Source organism: Medicago truncatula, unplaced genomic scaffold (assembly GCF_003473485.1).
Source record: "Medicago truncatula cultivar Jemalong A17 unplaced genomic scaffold, MtrunA17r5.0-ANR MtrunA17Chr0c02, whole genome shotgun sequence".
In the NCBI taxonomy this organism is placed as follows: Eukaryota; Viridiplantae; Streptophyta; class Magnoliopsida; order Fabales; family Fabaceae; genus Medicago; species Medicago truncatula.
The window spans coordinates 390,005-413,315 of record NW_024340361.1 but is presented as its reverse complement, the minus strand read 5'-3'; positions in this window follow the sequence as shown (position 1 = coordinate 413,315).

Genomic DNA, 23,311 nt, shown 5'->3' with positions numbered 1-23,311 from the left:
TTATGTCTACTCTGAGATGCTTTCATCTTCTCCTGAATCATCCTAACCTTTTCCGTAGTTTCTTGCACAACTTCCGGTCCTAACAAAGCACTTTCTCTGGATTCAAACCAACACAACGGTGTCCTACACCTCCAACCATACAAAGCCTCAAACGGAGCCATACCGATACTAGAATGAAAACTGTTGTTGTAAGTAAACTCAATCAACGGTAAACATTCGTCCCAACTGATACCTTGTTCCAACACACAAGCTCTCAACAAATCCTCCAAACTCTGGATAGTCCTCTTCGTCTGCCCATCGGTCTGGGGATGGTAAGCAGAACTCAATCTCAACTTAGTTCCCAAAGCAGCTTGCAGACTCTCCCAAAACTTAGAAGTAAACCTCGGATCCCGATCTGACACAATACTAGAAGGAATAACATGCAATCTAACAACCTGCTCGATCTAGATCTCAGCCAACTTCGCCACAGACATACTAGTCTTAATAGGAATGAAATGTGCTGACTTCGTCAACCGATCAACAATCACCCAAATGGAATCAAAACTCTTACTAGTCTTAGGCAACATTCCAACAAAGTCCATAGAAATGCTTTCCCACTTCCACTCTGGCACAAACAACGGTTGCATCAAACCCGACAGTCTCTGATGTTCAATCTTCGATTTCTGACAAACCAAACAAGCATATACAAACTCAGCAATTTCCTTCTTCATTCCAGGCCACCAAAAGAACCTCTTCAAATCCTGATACATCTTCGTTGCTCCTGGATGAATACTTAAACTACTTCTATGACCTTCGTCCAAAATTTGTCTCTTAAGCTCAATAACATCCGGCACACAAACTCGATCACGAAACATCAAAACATCATTCTCATCCAATCTAAAGTCTCCACCTTTACCTTGATTAACCAACACTATTCGATCCACAAGTTCCAAATCTTCCTTCTGACCCTTCTTGATCTCGTCCAAAATATTGCTTGTCAACTTCAACATACCCAATCTCACACCATCCGGTTTCAACCCACTAACCAAACTCAAGTCTCGAAACTGCTCAACCAAATCCAACTCTTTAACCATCAAAGCAGACATATGCAAAGTCTTTCTACTCAAAGCATCAGCAACAACATTAGCCTTCCCGGGATGATAACTTAACTGAAAATCGAAATCCATAACATATTCCAACTATCTTCTTTGTCTCATATTCAACTCTTTCTGATTAAACAAATACTTCAAACTCTTGTGGTCACTGAACACCTCAAACTTAGAACCATACAGATAATGCCTCCAAATCTTCAATGCATACACAACGGCCGCCAATTCCAAATCATGAGCCGAATAATTCTTTTCATGTACTTTCAACTGCCTTGAAGCATAAGCCACAACCTGACGATTCTGCATAAGCACATCACCAAGACCCATCTTTGAAGCATCACAATACACAACAAACGATTCTTTCGGATTCGGAAAAATCAACACTGGAGCTGAAGTCAACTGCTTCTTCAACTCTTGGAAACTCTTCTCACACTTGGCATCCCAAACATAAGCTTGTCCTTTCTGAGTCAACTGCGTCAATGGCAACGCCAACTTAGAGAATCCCTCAATGAACCTCCGATAGTAACCTGCCAATCCAAGGAAGCTTCTAATCTCAAAAACAGACTTAGGAGATTCCCACTGCAACACTGCATAAACCTTAGACGGATCCACATAAATACCACCCTTAGAAATCACATGACCAAGGAAACTCACTTCCTTCTGTTGAGACAAAATCCTTATTTGATGTTTTAAAGATTACAAACATATTATATTTATTTAATCTTGTTATCTACTAATTCGTTTTTGTGAGAATTTGTTTCATGAGAATGAAATGAGAACGTTCTGGCGAAAACGATGAAAATGGAACAGTACATCAAAAGCGAACAAGTCTGCTCAGCAAGAAAGCTTGGCTGATTATGTTTACTTGGGCCATAAGAAAAGCTTTAAGCCCATTTGGAAAAGTAAAGCCCATTAAATGGATAAGATCACATGGCTTACTTAAGCATGACATCACTAGAGCAAAAGGACATGACATCATCAGAAGTGGGCTGCAAGTTATACAGCTCATCACAGCTGGTTATCTCATGCGCAAGCAAAGCAACAGTGCTTTCTAAGTCAGGCAAATCAGAAAGAACATTCTGAGAACGTTCTGGCTATTTTAAAGAAGAAAAGAGAAATCAATTGAGACTTTGGACAGCTATCAAAAACGTGTCCAACAGCTCTATTTTCTCCCTTGGTCACCAAGACACTCCTCACCTATAAATACAAGGGCCTTTGAAGGTCATAAGCAAGAGTTTTGCAAGCTAATATCTCTCAAAGTGAAAATCATCACTACAAACAAAGCTCTTCGCATACAAAGCAAATTCCAAGCTCTCTCACTATATCTCTTGGATCATCTCTCTTGAATTTGCCTCTTGTAAAACTCAAACAAAGATTTGAGTATCTATTCGATCCAAACAAATCTCTTCATACAAAGAGTGTTGTATTTCTCAAAGTCTATTGGGCTTAATAGTTTTGAGATAGAAAATTCCAACCTTTCTTTTGCTAGTGTGCAAAGAATTGTATAAGCCTGCTGAGGTTGATAATACAGAGGTTACGGACTGATCTGGTGTGATCAAGAAATTGTAGTGCTAGTCAGAAGTTTCTGTTAGCAAGAAAACTATAGTGGATAATCTCACACGAGGTGTGGGGACTGGAATTAGCCGGGTTTGGTGAACCAGGATAACTCTCCTGTGTTATTCTCTCTCTCTCTCTTTCTCTCTCTCTCTCTCTCTCTCTCTCTCTCTTTATTTAAAGTTACACAACACACACACATTATTTTATTAATCTCCAGAACATTCTGGTCCTTGCTAAAATAATCTTTTAACTTAACTTCATTTTTCTCATTCTGTTTATAATCATTCTTAAGAACGTTCTGTTCTAATTCAATTAATTGTTATATACTCTAATCTTGATAAACTAACATTCACCAAGATTATTCTTGAGTATATAAATCTAAAATTAAGTTTCAGGAATAATTTTTAAAAGGGTCACAATTCAAACCCCCCCTTTCTTGTGACGTTTATTGCTACTTCAATTGGTATCAGAGCCCGGGCTCTACAAAAACACCTAACAAGTGTTGGAGGAAAAGATTCAGGAAGAAGGCAATGTCAAAAGAAAAGTATATACCAGAAGGTCTATCATGCACAAGACCACCATTCTTCAATGGAAAGAACTATTATTTCTGGAAAGGAAAAATGGAACTATTCCTCAGATCCCAAGACGTGGATATGTGGAAAATAATCACAAATGGAGAACACATACCTATGACAACCGATGCAACCACAAAGGTGGAGACACTCACACTAGAAGCATCATGGTCAAAAGAAGATAAAGAGAAAGTACTTCTAAACTCTAAAGCTCGACTCTTTCTATCATGCGCACTAAGCATGGAAGAAAGTGAAAGAGTTGATGAATGTGTGACTGCAAAAGAAGTGTGGGACACTCTAAAAATTCATCATGAAGGAACTAGCCATGTAAAAGAAACAAGAATAGACATTGGCGTAAGAAAATTTGAAATCTTTGAAATGAACGAAGATGAGAACATTGATGAAATGTACTCCAGATTCACATCTATTGTGAATGAATTAAGATCACTTGGAAAAACTTATACCACTCATGATCGGATAAGAAAAATCTTAAGATGTCTTCCAAGCACATGGAGACCCATGGTAACTGCAATCACACAAGCTAAAGACTTAAACTCTTTAGCTCTTGAAGATCTCATTGGGTCATTAAAAGCTCATGAGACGCTGCTGCAAGATGATAAACCATCAAGGAAAGGAAAGATGGTTGCTCTCAAAGCATCTCAAAGTGTACAAGAAGATGTCTTTTCACAAAGCGAAGAAATTAAAGAAACCAATGAAGAAGAAAACATCCAAGGTGAAGCAGAAGACGAACTAGCTCTCATCACAAAGAAGATTCAAAGAATGATGAGGAGAAGAGATCAAATAAAGAAATACTTTCTTAACAAGAAAGATAACTCAAAAGGAGAAGTTGACAAAAGTCAAGTAACATGCTTTGGATGCAACAAATTAGGACATTACAAAAACGAATGTCCATTAAACAAAAAGAGTCAGAAGAAATCTCTTTACTCAAAATCAATGTTTACATGGGATGATCTTGAAGAATCAAAAGATGAAGACACTGAAGCCAACATGGTTCTAATGGCAGATTCAGAAAACGAAGAGGTAATTCTTATCAACCAACCTCTAGTATATAAAGAGTTAGAAAATAAATTTGAGAGTCTTTTATTTGACTCAAATTTCTTAACAAACAAATGTCACTCTTTACAAAAAGAAATTTCTGAGTTAAAAGAAGAAAAAGAGAAACTTCAAACTTTGAATAATGATCAAAAGAAAATCATTCAAAGTCTACAAGATTCTTATTTTCAAGCAGCTGAAAAATTAAAAACTTTTGGAAAAACAAAACTTCCTGAAAATTCTAAAAATGAAAATGTTATTCTTAAAAAGGAAGTCAAAGAACTTAGAAATGATCTTTCACAGTTTATAAAATCAACAGAAACATTTCAAAAAATTGTAGGTTCACAAATGGCAGAATTTGACAAAACTGGTTTAGGCTTTAATCAAATATATGAAAAGGTTCTTATACCACAAAAACTAAAATGTTCTTTCTGTAATAAAAGAGGACATCTTGAATCAGTCTGTTTTCATAAAAAGAGAAAACTAGAAGAACCATCTATCTCAGAACATTCTCCAAAACATTCTTTCTCATTAAAAAGAAAAGAATGCTCATATTGTAAGAGATGAGGTCATCTAGAATTAAACTGTTTTCTCAAGATTAAACATCTTGAGACCAAAGAAACTAACCACAAAGGACCCACATCTTCATGGGTACCTAAGGAACCACTAACTCAAAATGCAGGGATCCTCACAAGATGCAAGAACAAAGCCATGGTACTTGGACAGTGGTTGTTCTAGACACATGACTGGGGATAAACAATGCTTCATCTCCTTCACAAAAAAGGAAGGAGGTCTAGTAACCTTTGGCAATAATGACAAAGGACAAATTAAAGGTAAAGGTATTATTGGTAAAAAAGACTCTGCAAAAATTGAGGATGTTCAATATGTTGAAGGTTTAAAACACAATCTACTAAGCATAAGTCAATTATGTGATAGTGGCTTCGAAGTTGTTTTCAAACCTAACATATGTATTGTAAAACATACATCCTCAGGTAAGATTTTCTTTACCGCTTCTAGAAAGAAAAACCTATATGCTTTATACTTAGATGATATTCCAGCAGAAACATGTTTTATGACACTTGAAAAAGATAAATGGATTTGGCACAAAAGAGCTGGACATATAAGTATGAAAACTATTTCAAAAATCTCCAAACTGGATCTTGTAAGAGGACTTCCAAAAATTGATTTTGAAAAAGATAGAATATGCGAAGCTTGTACAAGAGGTAAACAAGTTAAAAGCAGTTTTAAAACAAATGATTTTGTTTCAACTAAGAGACCTCTTGAACTACTTCACATAGATCTATTTGGTCCTGTTAGAACCGCCAGTCTAAGTGGAAAACAATATGGGTTTGTTATAGTTGATGATTTTTCCAGATATACATGGGTTCTATTTTTAAAACATAAAGATGAAGCTTTTGAAGCATTCAAAACTTTTTGCACATTAGTTCAAAATGAAAAAGAATCAAAAATCATTTCAGTAAGAAGTGATCATGGAGGAGAATTTGAAAATGCTTTCTTTAAAAACTTCTTTGATGAAAAAGGAATTTCTCATAATTTTTCATGTGCAAGAACTCCACAACAAAATGGAGTTGTTGAAAGAAAAAATAGAACACTCCAAGAAATGGCAAGAACAATGTTAAATGAATCAAATGTAGAAAAATACTTTTGGGCTGAAGCCATAAATACTTCTTGCTATATCATAAACAGGGTTTCAATTAGAAAAATTTTAAACAAAACCCCATACGAACTCTGGAAAAATATAAAACCTAACATCTCATATTTTCATATTTTTGGATGTTATTGTTATATTTTAAATGATAAAGAAAATCTAGGAAAATTTGATTCAAAATCAGATAAAGGAATATTCTTAGGATATGCAACAAACTCCAAAGGATATAGAATTTATAATTTGAAAAATCAAACCATGGAAATAAGCATGCATGTTATTTTTGATGAGTTTGATGACTTAATAATCAACAAAGAAGATGAAGAAGAAATTCCTCAAAAAGAAAGTAATGATTCTCAAGAACATTCTTCTCAAGTTCTTCCAAAAAGCTGGAAAACCGTCGGTGATCATCCTCCTGAACAAATCATTGGAGACACATCTGATGGAATAAGAACAAGACGATCATTTATGAATAATGATGTCAACATGGCAATGATCTCTCACATTAAACCAAAAAATATACAAGAAGCAATATGTGAAGAATCATGGGTAAAAGCCATGGAAGAAGAACTCTCTCAATTTGAAAAGAATGAAGTATGGAATCTTGTTCCTAAACCTCAAAATCAATCCATCATTGGAACAAGATGGGTATTTAGAAATAAACTAAATGAAGAAGGAAAAGTTATCAGAAACAAAGCTAGATTGGTAGCTCAAGGGTACAATCAACAAGAAGGTATTGATTACGATGAAACCTTTGCTCCGGTAGCCAGGTTAGAAGCAATTAGAATTCTTCTTGCATATGCATCTCATAAAAATATTAAATTATTTCAAATGGATGTCAAAAGTGCCTTTTTAAATGGATTTTTAAATGAGGAAGTTTATGTTCATCAACCTCCTGGTTTTGAGAACACAAACAAACCTAATCATGTGTTTAAACTCACAAAAGTACTATATGGTCTTAAACAAGCTCCTCGAGCTTGGTATGAAAGGTTAAGCACGTTCTTAATCAAAAATGATTTTTCTAGAGGAAAAATTGATACAACCCTTTTTAGAAAAGATGACAAAACAAATTTTTTAATTGTTCAAATTTATGTTGATGACATCATATTCGGTTCAACAAATGAAAAAATGTGTGATGATTTTTCAAATCTCATGCAAAGTGAATTCGAAATGAGTATGATGGGAGAATTAAGATTCTTTCTTGGCTTGCAAATTAAGCAAGAATCAAATGGCATTTTTATCTGTCAAGAAAAATATATAAAAGATCTTCTCAAAAAATATAAAATGAATGAAGCCAAAATAATGGCAACTCCCATGCATCCAACATCTAATTTAGATAAGGATGAAAATGGAAAAACCATTTCTGAAAAAGAATACAGAGGTATGATTGGATCTCTGTTGTACTTAACTGCTAGCAGACCAGATATTGTTTTTGCTGTTGGTTTATGTGCACGTTTTCAAACCTCTCCAAGGGAATCTCATTTAACCGCTGTAAAAAGAATTTTCAGATATCTAGTAGGTACTACTGATCTTGGCCTTTGGTATAGCAAAGGGTCTTGTTTTGATCTTATAGCATACTGTGATGCTGACTATGCTGGAGACAAAATAGAAAGAAAAAGTACAAGTGGAGCATGTCAGTTTCTTGGGAATGCACTCATAAGTTGGTCATGCAGAAAGCAGAACACTATCGCTCTGTCAACTACAGAAGCAGAATATGTGTCAGCAGCCAACTGTTGTTCTCAAGTTCTCTGGATTAAAAATCAACTTGAGGATTTCTCAATAAGGTACACAAATATTCCAGTATTTTGTGACAATACAAGTGCAATAAATTTATCAAAGAATCCCATTCAACATTCAAGATCAAAACATATTGAAATAAAACATCATTTCATTAGGGATCATGTTAATAAAAAGGAAATTGAATTGATTTTTGTTGATACAAAAAATCAATTAGCTGATATCTTTACTAAACCTTTAGTTAAGGATCACTTTAATTTTATTAAAGAAAAATTGCATATTATTCAAAATCCTTGCAAAAAATCAAAATAGGAAGAGTCTCTCTTCATCAGAATGTTCTGAAAACATTCTTTGAAAATCTGTCTTCCAAAGACTGACTTGAGGGCCACGCCTCAACCATGTCCCTTCTCATTTCTCTATAAAATCTGATCTCTATGTAACTAAGTAATTACTAGGATCAAATTATAAAAATTACAGCTAATAAATGTTGTGTTTCCTCTCTCATCATTAAAACCACTAAAAGTCACTTCCTACCTTTTTCCTTCTCCCAAAACCGGTTTTCACTTTTTCTCTCTAAACTCCCACTCTCTTCCTTCTTCAAACCGTCTCTTCTTCTTCTCTCAACCACCATTTTCTCCATCACAAAATGGCTCGAACCAAGGGAACCGGAAAAACCAACCCAGATGACTCTTCTCCTTCACCATCACCAACCCGTTCTCCTTCTCCACCATCTCCTCCGGTGACAAAACCGCCGTCATCTCCTCCTCTGTTCGATTCAACTCCACCATCAACCAAGGAAACCACTCCATTCGTAACTCCACCACAATCTCCGCTCAATAACTCCACAGAACCAATCATGCAAGATGGATATCTCACCACCGAAACCACACCAGAAAAAACTCCATTAAAGGACGACGAAAAACTTCCCTTCATCCCTGACCCTGAATCCTTCCATCCTCTCGCGATGGTACTCTACGTTGAACCAAAACCAACTTCGGTCAACCTAAATCTCAACACACCAAGAATAGTTGTTGAAGATCAACCAACCGCTCCTCAGGAACCTCCAAACTTGAACAAAATGGCTCCTCATCTCAGGAACATGACCAAAAGGAAGTTGCCTCCCAAGAAGGCTAAATCTGCTCCTAATCCAAGACCTAGAAAATCTCAAAGGCTTCGTTCTGCAGTTGGAACAAAGAAAACCAACAGTGTAGACACAACTGTACATGATATCTCTGATTCAGATGAAGAAACTGAACCAACTACCCCTTTGGCTGAGAAAACTCCTTCTCCTCTTAAGCCCAAACCTAAGAGTAACAAAAAGGTCTCTAAACCTCCTATCAAGGGTTCTGTACCAAAACCAAAGCCTAAACCAACTGTGAAGGACAAAGGAAAGCAGAAGCAAACTGCTCAACCAGAACGTTCTTCAGAAAGTCTTTCTGATAAAGACTATGAACTCTCTTAAGATTATTCTCCAGAATGTTCTCCAAAGCGCAAAAATCCTTCAAAACAGAAGATCATTCATATCTCTACAGGAAAGAGAGTACCTCTGTTTGATCATTCTCTGAAAAAGGATTTCAAAGAAAAATGGGGAAATAGGTCAATTGGAATTGGAAGGTATTATGATTTTGTCAAGCTGGAAAAAGACAAAGTCGTTCTTAAGGAGTATGTTGATGAGCAAGGCTGGACCAAATTTCTACAGCTTCGTGAGAGACACTACCCAAAGCTTGTCCAAGCTTTCTATTTCATGGCAGAAGCATACCCTGAGGAAAGCTTAATAGTGTCTAGGATTAAGGATGTTGAGATACGTCTCACTCCACAGGTAATCTCTGATACTCTTGGTATCTCAAATTCTGGTCAAACTGTCTTTGGTGATGATTGGTTTGAAAAACTTGAAGTCAATTCTGAAAATGTTTACAAACTCCTTTTCAAACCAAATGTCACTGAGTTTGTTTCTTCGAACCTTCTGCCAACCCCAAAAATGCTGAATGGCATAAGCCAACATTGTGTCTTGCCTAGAAATGGTAATTTTCAACATGTTAGTTCAAATGATCTCTTGGTCATGTATCATCTTTTAATGAAAGAAAAATTGAGTCTTCCTCATATCATTATTCATAACATGATCAATGTTATTCAGTCTCGTAACAAAAAGTCTTGTCTGCCATATGGAATGGCTCTGACCAAAATCTTCATTAAAAATCATATTCCTTTTGAAGGTGAAAAATCTGTTTTTGAGTATTCTCAATTCACTCCAAAAAATCTGAGTCACATGAAGCAGGAACCTGTTGATGAGCCTCCTTCTGACCTCAAAAGAAAGAGGGAAGATGGGTCTGATCTGCAGAATCCAGTTCCAGAAAATGCTTCTGATGAACACTGCAATCCTCCAGAACGTTCTTCAGAACGTTCTCCTGTGATGGAGGAAGATCAGGAACTGCTTGAAAACTTTGGCAATCATGCTTCTCTGTCAAAAGTCAAAGCTTCAGAAATTCTTCAAAGTTTCACTGAAAAAACCCCAATCACAAAACCTTCAAAATTGTTCATCTCTCCTCAAAAGCATGATTATTCTGCTTTGTTTCAATCTGACTCAGTGGACAAATTCTTTGTTCCACAAGCTTTTGATTCATCTGTCCAGATGGACTCTCTCAGGTCTCTTCAAACTAATCTCTCTTTTCCTTCAAGATTCAATGAATCTCCTTCAATGGCGCAAAGGATTTTTGAGCACAATGAAAGGCCAACCAAAAGGACCAAGGTTGAGAAAGACTGCAGTAAGACACGCAGTGACTTGACTAGGGTAATTGAAGGGAACAATGCAATTTTGCATTATCTGTCTTGGATGACTTTTGAAATGTCTCTGTCAAGGAAGTGGAAGGACTCCATAAGTGACAAGAATGAGTTTGCTAGACCAGAACAAAACCCATTCCCAGTTCCTATGTATCCCATGTTCATGCCTACTATCTCTTCATCATCTGATGCCTCTTCTCCAACCATTCCACCTACTGCTGCTGCTGCCCCTTTTCATGATGACAAAGGGGGAGATGATTTAGGGGATTATGAGTTAGGAGGACCAGGAAAACAGTTAGGATCTAGGGAAGAATAGATCACTATGCTGCTGTTTATGTTTAAGTATTTTGATGTTTAAAAACTCTGTTTTTATTTCTCTGTTTATGTCTTTTGATCATGATTAACTTGCTGCTAGTATGTGCGCATATGAACAATGCTTTTTGGTGTTTTGAAATGCTAGGTTTGATACCTTGTAATGATCTTCATGATTTATGAATTATGTTGTTTATGTTCTATATTCTCATTTTGCATATTAAATCTTGAATGCATGAATTGAGGGGGAGTTCTTTGATAAAATTATCAAACTCAATTGTCCATAAACAAATTCTGGAAAACTCTCAAAATGGCACAAAATTTTGGTTGCTAAAATTGAGGGGGATTTTTTAACAAATTTTTCAAAAACTCAAAATCAAAATCAAAATAAATTATAAATGTTTGTCATCATCAAAAAGGGGGAGATTGTTGAGACAAAATCCTTATTTGATGTTTTAAAGATTACAAACATATTATATTTATTTAATCTTGTTATCTACTAATTCGTTTTTGTGAGAATTTGTTTCATGAGAATGAAATGAGAACGTTCTGGCGAAAACGATGAAAATGGAACAGTACATCAAAAGCGAACAAGTCTGCTCAGCAAGAAAGCTTGGCTGATTATGTTTACTTGGGCCATAAGAAAAGCTTTAAGCCCATTTGGAAAAGTAAAGCCCATTAAATGGATAAGATCACATGGCTTACTTAAGCATGACATCACTAGAGCAAAAGGACATGACATCATCAGAAGTGGGCTGCAAGTTATACAGCTCATCACAGCTGGTTATCTCATGCGCAAGCAAAGCAACAGTGCTTTCTAAGTCAGGCAAATCAGAAAGAACATTCTGAGAACGTTCTGGCTATTTTAAAGAAGAAAAGAGAAATCAATTGAGACTTTGGACAGCTATCAAAAACGTGTCCAACAGCTCTATTTTCTCCCTTGGTCACCAAGACACTCCTCACCTATAAATACAAGGGCCTTTGAAGGTCATAAGCAAGAGTTTTGCAAGCTAATATCTCTCAAAGTGAAAATCATCACTACAAACAAAGCTCTTCGCATACAAAGCAAATTCCAAGCTCTCTCACTATATCTCTTGGATCATCTCTCTTGAATTTGCCTCTTGTAAAACTCAAACAAAGATTTGAGTATCTATTCGATCCAAACAAATCTCTTCATACAAAGAGTGTTGTATTTCTCAAAGTCTATTGGGCTTAATAGTTTTGAGATAGAAAATTCCAACCTTTCTTTTGCTAGTGTGCAAAGAATTGTATAAGCCTGCTGAGGTTGATAATACAGAGGTTACGGACTGATCTGGTGTGATCAAGAAATTGTAGTGCTAGTCAGAAGTTTCTGTTAGCAAGAAAACTATAGTGGATAATCTCACACGAGGTGTGGGGACTGGAAGTAGCCGGGTTTAGTGAACCAGGATAACTCTCCTGTGTTATTCTCTCTCTCTCTTTCTCTCTCTCTCTCTCTCTCTCTCTCTCTCTCTCTTTATTTAAAGTTACATAACACACACACATTATTTTATTAATCTCCAGAACATTCTGGTCCTTGCTAAAATAATCTTTTAACTTAACTTCATTTTTCTCATTCTGTTTATAATCATTCTTAAGAACGTTCTGTTCTAATTCAATTAATTGTTATATACTCTAATCTTGATAAACTAACATTCACCAAGATTATTCTTGAGTATATAAATCTAAAATTAAGTTTCAGGAATAATTTTTAAAAGGGTCACAATTCAAACCCCCCCTTTCTTGTGACGTTTATTGCTACTTCACCTTCAACCAAAACTCACACTTAGACAACTTAGCACACAATTGATTTCCTCCAAAGAAGCAAACATCATGAACACACAAGCTTTGCCATCTAAAGACTTCTTCACTTGCTCCACGGTCAAGAACTTCCTATCCAACTCTTCTACCGGCTTTGAAAAAGTCACACTCTTAGTCAAACAATTAATGCTAACCCCAAAAGTTAACAATCAATCCATACCAAAAATCACATCCATATGCTTCAACGGAAGACAAACAAGATCCAACTCCAAATCAACATTACCGAAATTAACAGGACACTTAACACAAACCACAACCAACTGAGCCTCCGCAGCCAAAGATACATCCCTGGCCAGACTAACACAAACCACTAACCGATAAGAAAACAACACAACAAAGCAAATGCCGAAGGTACTATGCTACCATTCGCACACAACAGGGAAATACAACAAGTATTAGTCCAGACAAGACTGACCACGACTCTGATACCAACTTGTAACACTCCTATTTCCATTAAAGCAATTAAACATGCGAATAATACATTTATTCAAGAAATAGAAGTAACACCCCGTTATCCCAAACAATTAAATAATAAATAAAATAATCAGAGTTCAACAACAAACGGACATGTTACACTGCTTTTCAAAATTTCTTAAATAGAGTAAAATACTATTTAATAAAATCAACTTTAATAGTTTCACCAAAACTTGCAGCGGAATATTTTTCAATAATTAACATCAACATCAACAATGAATCCTCCAACAATAAATTCTGGCACAAAGGCCTCAACATAATTAATCATCAGATATTGTTTCAAACAACAAATAAAGGCTCCACAACATGTTCCAAAATTTGATACATAAGGAATGAAAAACTAAAACAATTATTTCCCATCCCGTTACGTATCAGAGCCCTAGACACTTGAGCCACCACATCTACTACTCTGGATCACCTGCAAGTTACCCATAGGAAGGGCAACATTTCCAAGCAGAAGGGGTGAGATTCACAAACAACAATAATAGATATATAATTCATCAATTGAATCTAACACCCTAAATTTCATCATACTTCAATATATATATATATATATATATATTTATATATCATAATCACACCATTATCAACATATTCAACTTCAATCAATAGCAGAACTACTACTCAATCATCAACAACGACTCATGCAATGACATGACAACACCACTAAGACTCAACAACAAAATGCGACTATGCACAAGCATGTGGTACCATTTAACGCGTTTGAATGACAAGGCATTCCAGGGCATGAGCCCACACCGAATTTGAATGGTTAAAGCATTCACAGGGCATAAGCCCTCACCAATTGAACGACAAGGCGTTCCAGGGCATAAGCCCTCACCGCTTTGAACGACAAGGCGTTCTAGGGCATGAGCCCTCTCCACTTTATGATTATGCAAAGACTCCACCTGTGTATATCTACATACAACTCAACAATGCATACAACGACAACTGCTACCCAACGATGCATATTTATGAATATGACTTACACCCTAATAATTCAACTAATGTTACTACAACCTTTAAAAAGAATTCAACAACATGTATAATTTATTTAGATATAAATATACATCACAATCATCAACAAATCATCATGATTAATTCAATAGCTCTAGAAAATAACACAATTAATTATAATCATACTCCTACACCAAAGTTAATCAACATTATTCAATTATATAACAATTAGCTTTAGGTACTGGGCAACTCGCCTCGCGAGCTCATCTGCTCGCTATGGCGAACTCAGAAAAAAAGGTTACTCGCCGTGGCGAGTACGAGGAGAATGAGAAAAAGGGTGCTCTCGGGAGTTTTGACATTTTTCTCACTAAATCTTTATTTTTAAGCTCCCTATTCATCTTTTTAATCTAAAAATTGTCTCAGTCCTCTCTAAAAACATCCAGGCACTCAAAACTAACCAACTTATACCTTATAACAACAATCTTATAATCATGATCTCTCACTCACTTACTCGCCATGGCGAGTGGTTCTTCTTGCAGGGCGAGCCATGAAGTTGTTCACTCGCGAGGCGAGACAAGGCTACTCGCGGGGCGAGCGATGAATGTCTGTACGGGCAGAATGCAGGTTTTTCCCAAAAATCCCAATTTTCTCAATTCACTCCCCAAAACAGTTTACAGAAATGTAATAAAATGTTGTATGCAATCTGAACACATTCCTAACACTAAAACAATGGTTTCTACACTCTTTTCCATCCAAAATCAAAGAATCATAATCTAACCCAAATTCCCAATTTTAACCAGAACTATGTTAAACGAAAATCAGAATTACAATCTATACTATTGAAAGTAAACCTCACCCTTACCTTAATTTAGATGAACAATCTCTACACAAAATCTAGTTCTCTTACTTGGCTCTTCTCTCTTTTTCTCCCAAAAGCTCTGTTCTACGTAAAACCGTTTTCTGACTTCTCAATTCCCTAACTCCTAACTTAACTCCCCTTTATTTTAATTAACTCCCTCTTAATTTTATTAATTCTAATTTAATCCCCAAACTCCAAAATAATAATAATTCTCACTTATTCTAATTAATACCAAAATAAATCATTAATAAAATATAACACACCAAAACATCAACATAAATCATTTAAAATCATATAAAAGACTCTAAATAAATCATAATTAAATAAAATAACGACTAGGGCGTTACAATAGAGGCTACGCCATCATCCAAAATTCAAAAACCAATAAACATTTATATAAACCTCAACAGTCGCAGCGGAATATAAACCAGAGTAATCCAAATATACATGTTATGAATCAATAACTACATCAATATAGATGCATCTCAAAAATCTCAACAAACAAGTAATCTCCAATCATGAACAATAATCCAAAATAAAAGATAATCTAGAGCGACATAAAGACGCCTAGATCATAGCCAACCTAGACTCTATAGACACCGGTACCGGAGATAGCTCCCCATATCCACCAAGCACAAAAACTCACCAAGCAACTAATTCTGCACAACGTCTACCCATCCATACAGACAGGTAGGCGGTCCATCACAGATCCACTGGGGGTAAGTATTACATCATCATAATCCAAATAACAGTTAACATGAATAATTCAATATAAACATCATGCACTTGATCAATAATAATATTCATATATATATATATATATATATATATGTATATACTTACATCAAAACCCCAATATCTCACATTAATATTCACCAATCACATGTGTCATGAACAAATATCAATTCACAGTCATTCATACACAATCACCAATCATATACATCATGAACAATCACCAATCATAAGCCATGAATAATCATTAATCATATTTCATGAACAATCACCAATCACATGTGTCATGAACAAATATCAATTCACAGTTATTCTTACACAATCTCCAATCACATACATCAATAAGACTCATGCCATGATATGCACCTATTGACACATATATGCATTTGGTACCAAATCACCTCAGGGTCGTCACCCATATCCATATCTCAAAAGATCTCTGCCAGGCCGAAGCCCTATAACGAATAAAATATCGTATCCAGATCTCAAAAGATCTCTGCCAGGCCGAAGCCCTATAACTAGATCTCAAAAGATCTCTGCCAGGCCGAAGCCCTATAACGAATAAAACATCGTATCCAGGTCTCAAAAGATCTTTGCTATGACGAAGCCCTATGATGAACAAAACATCATTTATACAAGACTATGATGCATGGACATGTATAAGGACTCGATAATGCGACAATCCACAATTTCAACCTCAATATATAGGACAACACCCAATTATATTGATTATCTCCACAACATTGCATTATCAAGAAAACATGCCCACACACAAATAAATCATAGTATTCATCATCACACATCAACATGATTATCAATAATCAACAATGTCATTCAACATCAACTATATCATATAGTTTCACCATTCCAAACAATTCTCATATTCCAAGTAAGAGAACATACAACATCTCATGACAAATATCATATCCAACATATAACCATTCAACATCAACCACATCATATAGTTTCACCAATTCAAACATTTCTTACATTCTAAGTAAGATAGCTTACACATCTCATGATAAATATCATATCCAAAACAATCATTCGTTCATACAACTTCACTTAGTTATATAAACATAGCCACCACAATTCTCAAGACAATTGGTTCAAGAAACATTCCTGACTAAAACCATATCAAGTGGTCACCGATCAGCATTGACAAAACCCAAGACAAAATGACATAGAAAAATTGAAAACCTTCAAACAATCTTAATCGACAATGTAATCATGAAGTTAAGTCGCCTCCGGATCATTAACATTAATCCAAGCACTACTTAAGTTCATATGAAAATCCCATTTTCACAAGCTTTCACATTCCCACCCGAAATATCACTTTTGACATGATTAAGATGTTTGAACAACAACATCAATTGTTCATGAAACTTATCACAATTTAACAACAACAAAGCATAATTCACCAATTGAGCACAATTTTCACAACTTATAATTTGTTCCTATTTGAACATGTAATTTCACCAACAATCATACAATTATCATCAATTCATGCATACAAATATATCATCACAGTTGGAGCACGAATTTAGCAACAATTATCCATTATGCAAAAATTCATAGAACATTTGAAAATTTACAAAATGATGATGATCATGATGAAGACTAACCCCCTTACCTTAGATAAAGATTAATCCCAACTTAGGCTTCAATTTAACTCCTAAGCTCACTCCAATTCTTGATTCTTCAAGTTCTCCTTCTCAACCCTTGTTCTTCTCTTCTGCCATTTTCTCTCTCTACCTCTCTCTAGAAAAAATCTTATGAAATAAATGGAGTGATATTTTCCTAAGACAACTCCTTAGGTATGACCCTTAATGGGCTTAACCTAGTTTCTAGTGGGCTTAACCCATTTCTATTCAAACCAAAATATAATCACTCCAAACGATATTTAACTAATAACGGTAAAACGTTACTAACCCAAAATTTACTCTAGTAACTTAATGAAATAACTATTCTCACTAAACACTAAGAGTAATTCTCACCCAAAATTATAATTTAACCCGTTCTCACAAAATGACCAAAATACCCTTAAGTTTAAAATGACTAAAATACCCTTCTAACACGGAAACCCATAAAAATGCACCCAATAATGATTAATCACACACAAACACATATAAACACATAATAAAAGTAATTACTTGGATAAAACCTAACTCTATTGAATTGAATATTTTCTCAATTTCAGCTCTGTTTTAAGACGTCGATTTACTATGAGTTATGAATTGATGATATGTGTCCTTTGAATTACCATTCTTTATATATGTCCTTCGATTTACACTTATGTGAATTTCTGCTCTTATGATTATCAATTGTGATTCACGGTTTCAGGATTAGAGGTTACATACGATTAGAGGTTACATACGGTGAATATATATACATACAACTAATTAGTTAACACTTTTATCTATGACTAGTTGACATTGAATATCAATGATTGTGACTTGTTGCTACTTCCTATTCCAAGTGCACATATACTAACTAATTGGCGATTTATACATACATGTTTTCATCTGAAGAATTGCAACTATAATAATTAAAATAATATACTACAATTTTATGGTGATTTTTATAGGTATGATAGTTATATTGAATTTATTTGTACTATTATTTAAACGTGTCTGAAATAATAATTTTAGACAACGAATTGGATTGATGAAAGATAAGATGATGTGTAAATGAGGATTTAATGAGAAAAATGTCAAAATTCTCGAGAGACTCGCCACGGCGAACGACTTACTCGCCATAGCGAGTTACCCCTTTTCTTGAGTTCGCCATAGCGAGCAGTGCACTCACGAGGCAAGTTGCACAGTGGCTGAAGCCGCATCTATGTTTGTGTACCTTGTCGTGCGTACTATTTGGTGGATTCTTTTGGTTATGATGATGATTATATGTGATTGCATTGTTTACCAAGAACATGATTGATTGTTGATTAATGAATTATGTGTATATGACCATGTGAATACATACTATGTTGATGGATTTCATTGTTTAAGGTTGTCGTGTCACAGTTGACCAAGTTGCGAAGTAAGTCATAAGTAAAAAATGATGTCGTTGTTGTTGAAAATCATCCTTGTTGTTGACGCCGTTGAGTTATAAGTTGATGTAAGTGTTGTTGAGTTGTATGTTGTTGTTTTGTAAGAGGTGGTGTACTCTTATGTTGTCGTTTTATAAGAGGTGGTGTACTCTTATGTTGTCGTTTTATAAGAGGTGGTGTACTCTTATGTTGTTGTTTTATAAGAGGTGGTGTACTTTTATGTTGTTGTTTTGCGAAAGGTGGTGTACTCTTATGTTGCCGTTTTATAAGAGGTGGTGTACTCTTATGTTGTTGTTTTGCGAAAGGTGGTGTATTCTTATGTTGTCGTTTTATAAGAGGTGATGTACTCTTATGTTGTTGTTTTGCGAAAGGCGGTGTACTCTTATGTTGTCGTTTTATTAGAGGTGGTGTACTCTTATGTTGTTGTTTTGCGAAAGGTGGTGTACTCTTACGTTGTCGTATTTGTAGGAGGTGGTGAACTCTCATGTATTGTATTGTCATATTGATGTTGTCGTCAACGAATCGTTGAAGTTGTTGTTGATGCCAAACCATGAAATATTAATGTTGGGTTGTTACATTGTGGCATTTGTCGTTGTGTCGTGCATTGTCGTAGTAGGTGTCGTTGTTGACTGAGTGGTCAATGTTTATTGTGGTTGAAGAGACATGGAATATTAATGTTGAACAATTTGTTATTGCTTATATTGTTAAATGTCGTTACTGATTTATATTTCTATTATTTAATGACTGTGAATCTCACCCCTTCTGCTTGGAAATGTTGCTCTTCATATGAGTAACTTGCAGGTGATCGAGAATAAGTAGTTGTTGATTGTTGTCGTGAGTGGCTACCTCTCACTGTGTCTTTAGGTGTTCTGATACGTAACGGGACGGGAACTTTTGTGGCTATTTTCTATTCCTTACGTATTGCTTATGATTTTACATGACTATGATTTAGTTTGGATTTTATGAGATGTTATGATGAGGCCTTCGTGCCAAAGACTATTTTAGTTGTTGAATTTAATCCGATGCGAAATATTGATTATTATGTTGATTATATTTTGAAGGATAATTAGTTAATTATTCAATTTATGATTTTTAAGAAGTGTAGCATTCCGTTTATGTGGAAAACTCTGATTATTTGTTATGAAATTTTTAAGTTGGGAAAAACGGGGTGTTACAAGCATCACAATATGCCATTAGATCAAAATATGTTCCCTTTTTATACCATAGACCAACACTTGGAGTTCTTACAACGTATCTGAAAATTCTTTTAACTGCGATGTAGTGTGACTCTTTTGGTGCAGTTTGAAATCTAGCACATAGACCAACTACAAAAACAATGTCAGGTCTACTGGCAGTTAAATATAAAAGGGAACCTATCATTCCTCTATATTCTTTTACAGAAAAATCTTTTCCATTTTCATCTTTGTCAAGATTTGATGAAGGATGCATAGGAGTAGTCATAATTTTGGCTTCAATCATTTTATATTTTTTAAGATCTTTGATATATTTTTCTTGACAAATGAAAATACCATCTTCGTGCTGTTTGACTTGTAATCCCAAAAAGAATTTAAGTTCTCCCATCATTCTCATTTCAAATTCACTTTCCATGAGTTTTGAAAAATCATCACACATTTTTTCATTTGTAGCTCCAAAAATGATATCATCGACGTACACTTGTACGATTAATAAATCATTTTTGTCAATTTTTCTAAAAAGTGTGGTGTCAATTTTTCCTCATGACAAACCATTTTTAATCAAAAAAATGCTCAATCTTTCATACCAGGCTCTTGGAGCTTGTTTCAGTCCATATAGAGCTTTGGTTAGTTTGAACACGTGATTTGGTTTTTCTAAATTTTCAAAACCAGGAAGTTGATGAACATAAACCTCTTCATTTAAAAAAACCATTTAAGAAAGCACTTTTTACGTCCATTTGAAAAAGTTTGATGCACTTATGAGATGCATATGCAAGAAGAATTCTTATGGCTTCAAGTCTAGCCACAGGAGCATAGGTTTCATCGTAGTCTATGCCTTCTTGTTGATTGTAACCTTGAGCTACCAATCTGGCCTTGTCGCATGTTACTTTTCCCTCTTCATCTAATTTGTTTCTGAATACCCATCTTGTACCAATGATAGATTGAGTTTGAGGATTAGGTACAAGAGTCCAAACTTGATTTTTTTCAAATTCATGTAGTTCTTCTTTCATTGCTTCGACCCATGATTCATCAATAATTGCTTCCTTTATTGATTTTCGTTCAATTTGTGAGATCATTACGAAGTCATTTGTTTGAAAGGATCTTCTTGTTCTCACTCCATCTGTGGTTTCACCAATAATTTGTTCTTGAGGGTGATGATCTACGATTCTCCATGATTTTGGAGGACTTAGAGAAACTTCTTCATTTGATGATTGTTGTTGAATTTTTTCGATGTCGGGGTTGAGTCTCAAGTTCCTCAAATTCATCAAATTTTATGTGCATACTTTCTTCTAGAACTTTTGTTCTCAAGTTATACACCCTATAAGCTTTTGAAGTAGCAGAGTAACCAAGAAATATAGCTTTGTCTGACTTTGAATCAAATTTTTCTAGGTTCTCTTTGTTGTTTAAAATATAACAATAGCATCCAAAAATATGAAATTAAGAAATGTTTGGCTTTCTTTCTTTCGAGAGTTCATACGGGAAAAGTTCTTGTATTTATGGCTTCTGCCCAAAAATATTTCTCAACATTTGATTCATTTAAAATAGTTCTTGCCATTTCTTGCAAAGTCCTATTTTTTCTTTCAACAACTCCATTTTGTTGAGGAGTTCTAGGACAAGAAAAATTACGAGATATTCCATTATCACTGAAATATTGTTCAAAAGAGGCATTTTCAAATTCTCCTCCATGATCACTTCTTACTGCGATAATGTTCATTTCTTTCTCATTTTGAACTTTTTTGCAAAAAGTTTGAAAAGCTTCAAAAGAATAATTTTATGTTTCAAAAATAAAGCCCAAGTGAATCTGGAAAAATCATCAACGATTACAAAGCCATATTTTTTGCCACCAAGACTTTCTATTGAGATAGGTCCAAATAAATCTATGTGAAGTAGTTCAAGAGGTCTTTTTGTTGAAATAAATTCTTTTGAAGGAAAACTACTTTTGACTTGTTTTCCTCTGACACATGCTTCACATATTTTATCCTTCTCATAGTTAATCTTAGGAAGTACTCCTACTAAATCAAGTTTTGATATTCTGGAAATTGTTTCCATACTTATATGGCCTGCCCTTTTATGCCAAATGCATTTATCCTTTTCAAGGGATATAAAGCATGATTCGACAAGGAGTTCATCTAAGTATAGAGTGTAGACATTTTTATTTCTTGATCCGGTAAATAGGATTTTTCCTGAAGATATTTGTCTTACTTTGCATGTGTGAGGTTTGAATATTACTTCAAGATCACTGTCACACAATTGACTGATGCTAATTAGGTTATGTTTTAATCCTTCTACCTATTGAACATTTTCAATTTTTGTAGAGTTTATCTTACCAATAACACCTATACCTTTAATCCGAGATTTTTCATTATTACCGAAGGTTACCAATCCTCCTTCCTTTTTGGTGAAGGAGAGAAAGCTTTGTTTATCTCCAGTCATATGTCTTGAGCATCCACTGTCCAAGTACCAGGGCTTTTTCTTGACTGTTATGAGACATTCCTGCAGTAGAAGTTAGTAATGCTTTGGGTACCCATATTTTTTTGGGTCCTTGATGGATAGTGTTATTAAGAATTTCCTTTGTATGAAAATTAGTGTAATTATTTTTCAATTTTTGTGACGCTAATCTCTTTCTTTTTTTGAAACAAAAAGGTTCAAGGTGTCCATATTTTTCACAATATGTACATTTGTATCTTTCACATGTGTTTTTATTTTTTTCAGGAATGAAGAAGTTCTCATAAAGTTTTTTATTTTTGATTAGTTTTGAAACCTATACATGCTTTATCAAAAACGCTTACTTGTGATCCCATAATTTTTTGAAATGTTTCAGTAAATTTAACAAAGTTTGAGATATCATTTTTTAATTGTAAAACATTTTCTTTTAAAATGATGTTTTCCTTTTGAGAGTTATTTTTGTTTTCAGAGACTTCTTTTGATTCAACATGTTGAATATTTTTAATCGGATCTTTGTTTTCTTTTTCCAAGATTTCCTTTTCCTTTCTTAGTTCAAGATATTCATTTCTTAATCTTTCACATTCTTGTTCCAACATTTGAGAACTGTAAAAAAGATTATCAAACAAATGTTCAGTTTTTTCGCATGATGAGCAAGGATCAGGATTTACCTCTTCATTATCTGATTTAGCCATTAAGCAAAGATCTGGTTGTTCATCTTCAATTGTTTGTTCTTCTGGTTCATCCCACGTAGTCATGAAGGATTTTTTATTTGTTTGAAGGTTGCTTGATTTTATTTTGTTTAGAGGACATTCATTTTTGTAATGTCCTAGTTTGTAGCACCCGTAGCAGGTAACTTGACTTTTGTCAAGCTCAGTCTTTGCGTTTTCTTTTCTGGCTGGGAAATTTCTTTTGTTTTGATCTCTTCTTTGAATCATTCTCTGAAGTTTTCTGGTGAGAATAATGATTTGATCTTGTCGATCTTCTTCATCAAGTTCTTGTT